This window comes from Leptodactylus fuscus, chromosome 11 (assembly GCF_031893055.1).
Source record: "Leptodactylus fuscus isolate aLepFus1 chromosome 11, aLepFus1.hap2, whole genome shotgun sequence".
Taxonomy (NCBI): Eukaryota; Metazoa; Chordata; class Amphibia; order Anura; family Leptodactylidae; genus Leptodactylus; species Leptodactylus fuscus.
In genome coordinates, this window is record NC_134275.1 from 35,396,379 (window position 1) to 35,409,947 (window position 13,569).

General features: G+C 41.9%; 1 protein-coding gene across 1 annotated transcript in view; it reads left to right on the top strand.

Moving 5' to 3' along the window:
• The first annotated feature begins 2,429 nt into the window (after window positions 1–2,429).
• Window positions 2,430–13,569, top strand: part of PNCK (pregnancy up-regulated nonubiquitous CaM kinase) — a 48,295-nt gene continuing 37,155 nt past the window's right edge. The window contains exon 1 of the mRNA XM_075259723.1: window positions 2,430–2,601. The gene's annotated coding sequence lies outside the window, so the exon portion shown is untranslated. The remainder of the gene's footprint in view (window positions 2,602–13,569) is intronic.

A 13,569-nucleotide genomic window follows, 5' to 3' on the forward strand; every position in this document is an offset into this window, starting at 1 on the left:
ATTAAGGCTTCATGCATGTGACCTACTGTACGTTACAAGGGGGGTTCCAATTTTTAATGGAAGTCTCTCATAAGACATCCGACTGCCTTTCACCTTCACCATCCGTTTTCATGGATCTGGATAGAACATGTTGTATAGTTATTGGAACGGACCATCGGAGTGCCCTCGGAATAAACCTAACTGAGGCCCTCCCTTGAGTATGAGATTGGGTGCAGCAGTAGTATATTAGCACCATGCAAATAAACTATAGTACAGCACCACTTATCAACGGGCTTCTCCCGCCATTGAGAGAGTTGCCAGGGGGTCTCTCATATTTTCAGGACCTTGGCAACTAAGCATGCTCTAATAGGAGAGTTATAGGACCCTTTTTCTGCTAGAAGCTAGGGGATCCTATAGAAAAGTCATCCTTGCCGACACCGCCAGAATGTCCAGGAGGCTACCGAAAAAAGGGGTGACCTTCTGGAGACCCTGCAAATCTCAGGTCCTGAATCCTCCGACAGCCTTGCAATATTGGTGGGTATAGTACTATAAGTACATTCAACAGCTATGGGGCCCTAGAGACTATACTCTCCAGAAGATCTGCACCCACTGCTTTTTTCCTGGGTGGCACATACCAGCACTATAACTGGGGCCTGTTTGGTTTTTTGCTATAGGCCCAGTACTTGGTGACCTAAATTGTAACATTTGGCATTTTTTGTAGGCTATTACTTATGGCTGGCCGGATCCTGATGACATTCACATCCCAAAGCCTAAACCCCCTGTAGTTCTGCCTGGCTCATGTACTCCTGTGTGAAGGGGCCTTACATGACACATACCTGCTGATATATATATATATATATATATATATATATATATATATATATATATATATATATGTTATATACATATGTCTCTACATGGCCTCACTTGGCACTGGCTTCCACACACTGGCACTGTCAGGTCACCCACATTTCCCTCCGCCTGCTTTGTGCTTCCAGAAGCCAGGCGGTGACGTCAGGGCAGATCCTGACCTGTTTTCCTGCACCAGCCTCTCCATGTAACCTGCCAGCTTCATTCATCTTTCAAGGCACCAATTCATGTTTAATGCGATCTTTAGAGGAAAGATTCGGAGGATGGGAGCCAAGCCTGGCTCTGGTGATAACATCTTTGGCACTGGTAGACCAATAGCTGAGCTTAAGCAGAACTTGGAATTCCTTAGATCTGGTGTCTTTGATCTTAAGGAAGGCTCATGGATGACAGGTGGCATTCAAGGTGAAGAGTCCGGATCCAGCACAACATATATAATATTTGCTGCCATAGTCATTCCCCATATACACTAAATACAGCAAAGCAATGGGCAAGCATATTGATCCCAATGTTTTTTTTTTTTTTTAAAGGGAATTCCTTATTATGGTCTACTGATTGAGGTTCAGAGATTCGGGGTCTGAACAAAGGTGTCAAGAAGGTTTTCGCTCTACTGCCATATACTGTAGAGGGTCCGATCCTTCCTGACAAGAGAGCAGTAAGCTAATTCTATCAGCTGCCCTGCAGTAATCAGAGGGTCACCATGCAAAATGGCGTCCAGTGGAGATCCTCTAGTATTCTGGTGGCCCAGATCGACATTGGTTCCCTTCAAAGACCAAATCCTCATTGTCTTGTATGCAAACTTCAGTCCCTCTATAGAGGGGAGACATCACTCACTAGTAAAGGGGCAGGATCAACCAGGGTTGGGGCCCTTATATCCGAGGGCCACATATTACCTGCATATTTTAACCTTTGCCTGCCATTATTAATTTGAATAGAACATAGTACTGTACGGCACACTGAGTCATGTCATCAGAGCTGACGTCAGGCGTCGACCTCATTTTTTCGTGTATTATTCTTTGAGCTTACACAAAAATCGATAGGAGGTATACAGAAGGCTGCGCCATATCTCTGGTCTTATGACCCTGAACCTTGCTGACAGCACTTGTTGCCTAATCTAGTGTCGCCTCTGTGACTCAAGTGGGACGTATATCAGGCGTTCCGGGAATAATTCTCGGATACGTTAGCATGTTGACATTCGGTTAAAGTGACCTGCTCCATCTACATTGCCTTGTCCTACGGCAACTTTTCCCTCTAGCGGAAACATATGTCTTTTTGATTATGCAGATGTAGTAGAGCCCAGTCAGTCGCTGCAGAGTAGTAGAGCTGAATGGGTCTTTGGGTTCTTCGCCACCATACGCGGTCTGGCCCAGAATATCATGTATTTCTGTCATCCAGGTACTGCAGACTTTCATTCATGCAAGAGATACATGTGCGGGGATGGTTTATGTATCTGATAAACACTCCTGGGGTTGCTCAGCACTGTCAGTAAGCTGCAGAGGCATTTTTCAGCAATGTCCTTATAAGGATGGACCCCTTTAAGGGAGATGGATGATAAAGGGGTGGAGAGAATGGATGATAAGGGAGGGAGAGAGAGAGGAGAGAGAGAGCGCTACAGTTTGCTGGCCTGGACTGTAGGGGATGAGAATGTTTTAAATAGCATGGAATATGTTCACACAGTCACACAGCGCTGCATCACTTGAGAAGGGCAGCGTTCCTCCTGGCAGACAAGGTTAATGCACTATTGATCACCACCAGGTAAGTTCCGCTTCCCACACTGGCAGCACAATTTAAAGGGCAGCACCAAATTCATCACCTCATTTTACAGACCGAATCCGATATAAAATCCAATCGATTTTGTGCAATTCATTTTTCACCCCCCTACCACACTCTGCAGAGGAATTCACTGTTGCACCCTCTCTATGTATCTCAATGACAGCTGCAATGTTTTTGACTTGTTGCAGGTTGGTTTGTGACAGTGTTTTGGGGAAGTTCTGCCAGGGGTATAGGCTCAATGTTAGGAATTCATGGTACATGGTCGCATCAAGGGACTCTCTGTGAAGTTGGTGCAGTGTAGTAAAGAGTTAATAGTTATTACAGGGTTAATACTGGATACACAATAACTATCGCTCATTGTGTTAGGGGTCGATTCTCCATTCTAAAATGATAAAAAAGCGTTATGTATCTTATCCTTTATACAAGCTTCTAGCTGGGAAGGGTCCTGGAAGCTGAGATTTGAGGAGCTATTTGTTAGTCCCTCACCCTGGAGGGCTGGTGTGTACCAGGGATAGCCCTTTCTAATGGCTACCAAATAGAGGCTTTTCCCAGAGTCACTAATAGGTTTTATTCAGTGTATGTCATTGGAGTGAGTGGTCCGGCAAACAGACCCCTATATCTCAGCTTCCTGGATTGCCTGAACTGCATAATAGAATATGGACAGTGTATATTAGAGTTAATAGACACAGTATATAAGAGGGGTATACACACTGGATATGGTACGGAGATATACTAGGATTCTTGGGGAGATTTATTTATTTTTGGCTTCTCTATGAAAAGTATTAAAAAGAAGACGTCAAGTTTTTTTCAGTGGGAGGACCTTAGAAGAAAGCACAAACCTGAAGCCATATTTCTTTATGTCTCTGTGTCTTACTCATAGATGAGGATAGACTGGCTATTTGGGCTGCGCCAGGTATCCATGGTCGGGGGTGGGGGGCTTTGGGGTGGGGCAACAGGTCCTGGTTGGTTACAGAACACCTTACAGGGGTATCCCAGACATAGACAATGTCCCTCAAACATATCCTAATCAACTGGAAAGAGGAAGGGAGAGTGGTGAGGGGCCCAGGGCATATAATGGTAGGGGGATCCAGACTCTCTCAGATTACCCCTGTCTATAGGGGTTCAGGAAGGAGAGCTATGGGGAGTTATTTGGTTTAGGAGGTCGTGTACAAGGTAGTGCTGATATATACTAAGGAAACAGATACTTTCTTAAGAAAAATAGAAAAAGGATCAATGCAAATCTATTGACCAGTTACCAAAGAGGGAAAATTATAGGGACAAAGAAGGGTCAAGTGATTGGGATCAAGGGATACATAGAAGTGTGAGCAGAATGCAGAGGAATTATTATATGTTACTTACTGATTATCTATGGAATATCTACTTGTCTCATATCTATCTATCTCCTATCTATCTATCTATCTATCTATCTATCTATCTATCTATCTATCTGAATAGAAATCTGTCTTATACCTATTTAAGAAAGGTCCTCAATCGTTAGGACCGAAATGTCACAGCAGTATGGAATAAAACCACTATCATTTTTGCATATACCTAGAGTGCTAGCCATTCTTTCCATTTTACTATTTTGGGAACAGATGCCAGATCCCTGACTATTTGCACCCATTAGCTGTGACAGGTTTCTGTCTTTTTGTATTTGATCTACCTGTCTTTCTGTCTCTATGTCTATTGTATATCTATATATCTATTTATTTAATATCTATCTATCTATCTATCTATCTATCTATCTATCTATCTATCTATCTATCTATTATCTATCTATCTATCTATCTATCTATCTATCTATCCATCTCAACCCATCTATCCATCATTCTATCTAGTAGTTGTATAAGCCAAAAAGTCCTTCACTTTTCTCATATGACTATTCAGGAGTGCTGCATTTTTTGGTTTTACTTTTGGAGGATTAATAGCCTATATCCTAGTGGTCTGCATATATGTGCTTTTCATTATATACATAGCCATGCTCTGGTGTTCTTGCTTTCTTTTCTTCTATCTATCTATCTATCTATCTATCTATCTATCTATCTATCTATTCAATATCTATGAATCTCTCTATGTAATATCTAGATATCTATTTAAGATCTATCTGTCTTTCCGTCTCTGTGTCTAATGTGTACCTATAAATCTATTTTTTTTAATATCTATCTGTCTATCTATCTATCTATCTATCTATCTATCTATCTATCTATCTATCTATCTAGCTATCTATCCATCCATCCATAACTTTCTATTTAATATATATCGATGGAATATATATCTAATATATATATCCATTTATCTATCTTACTATCTAATATCTATGCAATATTGGATTATATATCTGTAGTTTTCTATCCATCTTTCTATCTAATATCTATATACAGCATATACAGAACTATGCAAAAGTTTTAGGCAGGTATAGAAAAATGCTGCAAAGTCAAAATGCTTTCAGAAATAGAGGGGTTAATAGTTTATTTATGTCAAGGAACAGAATGAAGTGAATTAAATAAAAATAAATGTAATGTAAATCCTATTAATATTTGGTGTGACCTTTGCTCTTTGGGGGAGGAGTCCTAGAAGTGATGATATGGCCCCCACAGATATAACCCTGATCTCAACATTGTTCAGTCTGTCTGGGATTACATGAAGAGACAGAAGGATTGGAGCAAGCCGACATCCACAGAAGATCTGTGCTTAGTTCTCCAAGATGGCGGGGACAACCTCCCTGCTAAGTTCTGCCAAAAACAATCTGCAAGTCCCAAGAAGAATTGATGGAAGGCAACGGTCACACCAAATATTGATGGGATTTTAATTTATTTTTTCTTCATTCACTTAATTTTGTTCATTGGCAAAAATAAATTATTAACAACTCTTATTTTCATCACATTTAGAAGTTCATGTAATAAACCTGAGATAATGATATCCGAGCCATTGGCCCATCACTAGTCTAGATGTTTCTATGGCCTATGAATAGACGTGTTGTTATAGGGAGGTCTCCAGATAACATTTTGGGAATTGGTAGCTGAGCGATTACCATAGATATCACATCATCCAAACTGGCTCCAAAGGTGGATATCCACTGAGACAGCAAGCTTCTACTGAATGAGCAGCCTCCAATGCTGTGCGTATCTTCATACCCCCAGCTATGGTGTCATGGTCGCAACAGCTTATGAGTTGCACTGCATTACAGCTGGAGCTACACGACAAGACTCCCATCAAGTGACCAAAGATTGCTATGTTACCCCGCAACTCCCTCACGAATGTAAGTGAATGGAGTTACATTTTGACTCTGAGGGTGCTACTGCTTCTAGTCAAAAAAGGACAGAGTGCTGCTGGATTTTTTTGGGTCTAGAAGTTGCGATTGCAGCATCCCCAACTCCATTCACTTACATTGAATGTGCTACAGGATGACAAGGCAAAAAATTTTAACACAATGAGAGTCAAAACCAAAGTTGCTATGTAGCTCTAACCTAGATTTGAAAATTAGGACTGACTGCAGCCGCCACTTGGGGGAGCTAAGGATCTTACTACGCATTGTAAATAGTACGCAAGTTCCTAAGCTCCCCCTAGTGGTGGCTGCTGGAAGCAAGAGTTGTATTATTTATTTCTGGTTTTGCTCTGTATCGTTAAAGTGGAGCTCCAGTTGAAGGGCCCCATATATATATATATATATATATATATATATATATATATATATATATATATATATATACCCCATAATGCTCAGGTCACAGATGTAGGTGCATCTATGGTAAATTGCTCTCCTCTGTCATAGCGTATAACTCCATGCTGTCTCCTGGGTAGGGGCGCACACTCCCTGTATATGCGTAGAACACAAACGTTGGCAATGCCAGGCACAAGCTGTTGTAGAGATGTTACTGTTAATTTGTTGGCTGGAATGTTAGGCGCTCATGTTCTTGTCATTTAGGTACGGGAGGCCTGGAAATGACTATCCTGACATTGTGCATGCAGCACTGGAGTTTATTAGCAAGCTGTGAAGGTACAGTCATGGCGCAGAGCTGCAGAGCTGGGATAAGGAAACCCATAGAATCAGGCGAATCTGAGATATTGTGATTTGATACGAAAGAGACAGCACCCCTAAAGTTTGTAGGTTATGTCTGGTATTGCAACTCGGTACCAGTCATTGGATTTGTTTTACATATTGTGGCACAAGAACCCAGTGTTCACCATAACTTCCATTGTAGGATGGTCTAAAACAGTATAATAGGAATTTCTGGTGGGATTTTTTTTTTTTTTTTTTATAAAAGAAACAGTGCTACACCTGTACATAGGTCGAATTTGAAACTGCAACTTAGCTCTAGTGAAGTAAATAAAGCAGAGCTGCAAAGCAGACGCAACCTATGAACGTGCAGGGAAGGAAACAGCAATGCTATTTCAATCCTGGACAACCTAGTAGCAATAGAACAAGGTTCAGACACAACATAAACTGAACAATATGGCAATCCCATCTGATGCTAAATGGATAGACAATACTATTAAAAAACGTAAAAAATGACATGCATCCATGCAGACTAGCCAGAAGGGGGCAGTGCTGCTGTTTAGAATTGAGACTCTAAAAATTAATCACTTATCTTGGTGCCAAAAGAGATGAGAAAGAAAGAGCTTACATTGATATCCATAGCATAGAAGATAAACAGCTGGTCGGTGCTGAGACCCCCACTGATCCTAAGAACCACAATGTTTTCCTCCCTACAGCAAATTCAGGAAAACATTGTCGTTCCTAGGAATGCACAGTGAATGCACTCTTCCATTCAAGTCAATGGGAGCGCCAGAGATAGCCAAAGTACAGCAGTCAGTTATCTCCAGCTCCCGTTAAGAGCCATCCAAAAAGTGACATGCCTACAGGTCAGATTGAATGGGAAATGGGGAACAACACCCCCATTCTCAGGATTGGCTTTGGTCTCAGCGGTCAGACCCTCACCGATCAGCTATTTATCTTCTATCCTTGGAGGCACAACTAAAGAGTTATGGACAATGGTGCAAAACTTCACTTGGTCTATCCAAATCATCACCACCAACATGGTATGCCGAAAAATCCTTTTGAAGAAGCGCTGCACTTGTTTGAATATGAGCCTGTGTCTCATGTGATGTTACTAATGTCATGTTACTTACTGACAACTTTACTATAAAGTTATGTGCTCCCTAATGAAGCACTGACCTTCTCTTAGCTCCTCTGATGCACACAGACACAGTGTTTTATGTATGGACAGGAGGTCAGACTTACAATGCAGATCTATGATCTAACAGGCTTATATTTTAGGTGTGATCCCTGTTCATTCAGGAAACACTGGGTGGATTGTATAAAGACTGGTATTTCATACTCTAGACCTAATTCATTCATCAGGCACAAGATGCCCCAGAGTAACTAAGAGGCTCCAGCGCGTGGCTGTGCGTGAACAAAAATGTGCACCAGTCAGGAACTGCATAACTTCTCACTGCCTGCTAGATTCTCCTCCCACGATCTAAAAAAGTGGAGAGAGAGGGACAGGAGCCGAGACACCTCAAAGTGCTCTTAAATGCACCAAGTTGAGACACATTTCTGGCCACCTTCTAGGAACAGTCTGGATAGTAAATCCATGCAACTGTGTGCATCAGAGGACCAGAGAGGAGGTCAGTGCGCCGGAAGGGAGCACATAACTTCACAATACATCTGTCAGTAGGTTGTTCAGGGACACTGTACTACACACAAGAGGAAGGTGTCATGAACATTTTACCGGAGTGCTTCTTTAAGTCAGTTCTTTAATATGGTTGACGGAATAAGATTGAAGGGTAGCTGGTGGAGCTGGAAGCCTGTGAGCCTCGCCTATTACATGTTTTTCATCAAAGGGATCATCTGGTTTAGAACACCAATATCCTATTAGGAAATTCTGTTAAAATAAAGGGTTAATTGCTTTGACTTAGGCAGAATAAAGATCCGACTCCAAGAAGGACCTTGCAAGGAGAGAGTTATTGCCATCTATTATTAATCTATAATGGACTATTAGTAGACATGTAGTTGCAGCCTGTAGTGAATATGATCATTGTCTCCCCCCCGTCCTCTCCGGCTTGTCACTACTCATTATGGCGCCATGTGATAGCGAGCTGGGGTAACATTAATTACTCATTATTTTTGCTCATGGCTTACATAACAAGAGACAAGCTTCTGGAGTGACCGACTATCGCACTTTAACCAGACTCTACATCTCATGTCTGAGATAACAAAGACAACACACAGTATAAACCTACACACACTGGTTCATACACTAACATTACAAGTTATACATATATGTATAGATTTGGCATAGCAGAGTTTATATATGCAACTCTCGGCATGTTGTATATACATAGGAATCGGCTCTGCTACATCTTTACATAAGCTGCTATACAAGACATGAAATTGGCCAGAAGGTTCAATAATCCATAGCACAAGTTGTTTATGGAGAAGCGTATGGAAAAGATGCCTATAGAAAGCCACATTTGGAAAAAAATGCCATTGAAGCTAAATATGCCACAAAACAGCAGATGTGTGTTGGGGCAAGAGAAAAAATTCCAACAGCACCGAAAAGATGCAATGTATTGGAGTTGGTGGATGTGGCGGAAGGTCCTCTTTAAAGGGCATTAAAGGACTATTATTGGCTCTCTGTAGGGATGTGTCAAGATCTAACATACAGTTCTGCCCTTTACCTCGCCAAACAAGCCTATTTCACCGCCCTCATCTCTTCTCTCTCCAGCAACCCTAAAAGGCCTTTTGAAACTTTTCACTCCTTACTCACACCCAAGGTGCAGACGCCATTCACAGACCTTAGTACAGATGACCTGGCCACTTATTTCTATGATAAAATTCATAAGATCCGTCAGGAAATAACTGCCCAAGCCCCAGGTGGCATTGATCCCATCACCTACCATAGTACTGATCCCCTCACCAACCGCACTTCAGACTGTCCATTCTCATCTTTTGAACCTGTTACAGAAGAGGAAGTCTCCCAGCTACTTTTTTCATCTCGCCCTACGACCTGCAGTAGTGACCCCTTCCCTTACACCTTCTCCAATCTCTGTCGCCCGCTGTCATGACTTATCTTACTAAAATATTTAATCTCTCTCTCTCTTCTGGAATCTTCCCATCCTCCTTCAAGCATGCTGTTATAACTCCGCTATTGAAAAAAACCCTCCCTGGACCCGTCCTGTGCTGCTAACTATCGACCTGTCTCTAACCTTCCCTTCATCTCTAAACTCTTGGAACGCCTGGTCTATTCTCGTTTAATCTGCTATCTCTCTGCTTGACCTGTTACAATCTGGTTTCCGCGCTCTGCACTCTACTGAAACAGCCCTCACAAAAGTCTCCAATGATCTCCTAATGGCTAAATCCAATGGTGACTTCTTTCTTCTTATTCTTCTGGACCTCTCTGCAGCTTTTGACACTGTTGACCATCAACTCCTCTTCACTATGCTCCGCTCAGTCGGCCTCAACGACACTGCACTCTCCTGGTTCTCCTCTTATCTCTCAGACCGCACTTTCAGTGTATCATTTGAGGGCTCTCTTTCTTCCCCTCTTTCCCTTGCTGTTGGGGTTCCTCAGGGCTCGGTCCTAGGCCCCCTGCTCTTTTCTCTCTACACAGCCCCCATTGGACAAACCATCGCCAGATTTGGCTTCAGGTACCATCTTTATGCTGATGACACCCAATTATACACATCTTCCCCTGACATCACCCCTGCACTAATACAGAACACCAGCGACTGTCTTTCTACTGTCTCTAATATCATGTCCTCACTCTGTCTGAAACTAAATCTCTCCAAGACTGAACTACTACTGTTTCCACCATCTAATAGATCTGTTCCTGATATATCCATTGCAGTCTCAGGCCTTACTATAACTCCTAGGCAGCATGCCCGCTGCCTCGGGGTTATGTTTGACTCGGACCTTTCCTTCACACCCATATTGAATCACTCGCACGTTCATGTCACCTCCACCTCAAAAACATCTCCAGAATATGCCCTTTCCTTACTAGAGATACATTAAAGACACTTATTGTCTCTCTGATTCATTGTGTCTTGACTACTGTAACTCCTTACTAATTGGCCTTCCCCTCACTAAACTCTCCCCTCTACAATCTATTCTGAATGCAGCGGCCAGGCTCATCTATCAGGCTAGACGCTACAGCGATGCCTCTGGTCTGTGCCAGTCGCTACATTGGCTGCCTATTCATTATAGAATAAAATATAAAGTTATCACCCTCATCCACAAGGCTCTCCATAATGCCGCACCTCCCTACATTTCCTCCCTCATCTCTATCTACCGCCCAACCCGTACTCTCCGTTCACTCAATGACCTAACACTTACATCCTCTATTATTAGAACCTCCCACTCTTGTATACAAGACTTCTCCCGAGCTGCACCACTTCTCTGGAATGCTCTACCCCGGACAATCAGATTAACTCCCAATTTCTACAGTTTCAAACGCAAACTAAAGACACATCTTTTCAGACAGGCCTATCACAATTTCTAACGTAAACCCTTCTGTACTATAATTAGAATCTTCAAAATTGAACCCTCCTCTGTCCCCGCTCCCACATTAGCCCACATGATGTGATGCCATTTCAGGCTAACTTATAGGTCCAAGCTCCATCCACATGTTAAAGGACACGACTAATGACTGCTCATACAGTTTTATGTTTGTGTAATGACAGTAACCTCTATTACAAAAGTGTCTGACCTCTGTATAAGCAATTCCACCCCTGCTACCTCTTGTGTCACCCCCTCTACCTCATAGATTGTAAGCTCTTGTGAGCAGGGCCCTCAATCCCATTGTGTGAAATGACTTTCTTTGTAATGTATTTTTCTGTCTGTATTTGAACCCTACAAATTGTACAGTGCTGCGGAATATGTTGGCGCTATATAAATATAATGTATTATTATTATTATTATCATCTAAGCCAAAGTCTTCAGTCACAAGCTAGTGATATCTTCAGAAACATCTTTGAATGGGATAGCCCACTCTACTCAATGCTGGATGAGTCTTTCAACCACAGAGTTGATCGGAATGATCTCACCATGAGAGGTGGACTCACCAACCTGCGGCTTTTAAGCTGTTGCAAAACTACATCTCCTAGTGCATGCTGGGAATTGTAGTTTGACAACACCAGGAGAACCCGCTACCTTAGATTACCTTATGGACATAGAGCTTAGATGAAATTGAACCCTTTGCCAGACATTACACAGAATGACAGAGAACATAACTCATTACCGAAAAATAAATTGTTGGGTGTTTATGCATTTTCGCAAGAGCTCAATCTGACAGTTCACATCTGGTACCAGATGACAATGACAAATGACTAAGCTTCTCCATACTCCATTAATTATACTGAAAATTAGAATTGTGTCTTGTCACATGGAGCCGTCTACCTGGCGCAGAACACGACTAGTTGGACAGATAGATTATCGGCATGTCACATTTTTCATCGTATTTCCTGATGGGTTGGTGCTTGATGAGATATTATGTCTCGACATGAAGATCGAACAGATGGTTATATATATTCTGACCATATGTGGACTTCATGGTGCTACCTTCAGGCCACCCCAGATGTCCATTGAAAACATTGACCGACCGAGCGTGTATGAAGCTCGTTTAAACAGCGCTGTATTTACAGCACGTTCCTATTGAGCCTCTGATGATTTAGCTCCATGTTGGAGTTAATTGAAACGCGTCAGGCCTTTTCTATACGCTTATTATAGCGATCTATCTAGCATGTGTGTATGAGTCTGTGGGTGACTGTGGCTTACAAGTAAAAGAGCTAAAGGTCCCAACTGCCCGAGATTAGCCCAAACTTAAGTATAGCAATGTCATCCCCCCTCTCCAAGCTACAACAAATTAAGTGGAGTGATGAATGTATGACTTTGGGCGCTTTCTTATATACTGGTCCACAGTGAGTTTGGTGGCATGTGTATTCTAGTCTCTAGGTTATTGTAACTCACAAGAAAAATAGCTGAGTGTTCTAGTTGCCCGAGACTAGCTCTAAATGGAGTATAGCAATGCCATTTCCCCTCCTTAGCCACTACAAGTGAATCGAATATTGAGTGGTTGACATTTGTATGTGGTGCTATATATGTTACATTTGCTACATCTGATGTCTGTAGGCGGGGATTTAAGGGATTCAGTTTAATCACCTACACTGCTATATTAGGAGTGAAGCTGGGGTGAGTGTGGGCAGAAAAGACACACCAAACATGCCTTTTTTTGAACGTATTTTATTTACTTGTTATCACTGAAACTTTTTAATTAAACAAATAAAAGTTACATTTTAGTGTACCTAAAATCCCACTTCTATCCCTTGTTTCCATTGAAAACATTGGCTTCATATTAACTTGATGGCCACATTTTAGCATCTATGTTACGGATGTAACACCTGGACCCCTCAGAAGTTCTTCTGACCAGAACATAGGATACACAGCGCACAGCAAACTAATTGTCAAAAACTGCCATAAAGTGAACAAGGATCAGTACCATATAGTGTCCAGATTAGTGTCCATATATCAGAGCTATATCATACAATGCAGAGATACCTACAGCCATCAGAGACTAGTGGATAGACAATGGTGGTGAGGCTGTTAGATAGTGGAGACCATATAAATAGTACACAGCTGGGAGCATTTGTCCCTTTTGCCCTCCTATAACCAGGTCCTGGTCATTCTGTTAGCAGGCATGAGCTTTGGCAGGTGTCTTTTTGCATTTGTTGTTGGTCCATCAATCATGAGATGATCACGTATATGGTACAGCAGAATATTCCATTTATCACAGTCTTCTTGTTCCTGTCAAAACTGTGTTTTAACACTTTAAAAAATTTATAACTATTCAGTAGTGGAAAACTAGAGATCTAGCGCACGTTATATAACAGGACTAAGTGCGCCCAAAACTAATGGTTTGTTGTTACTGACCCTGGAACTGTAGGACTTCTCTT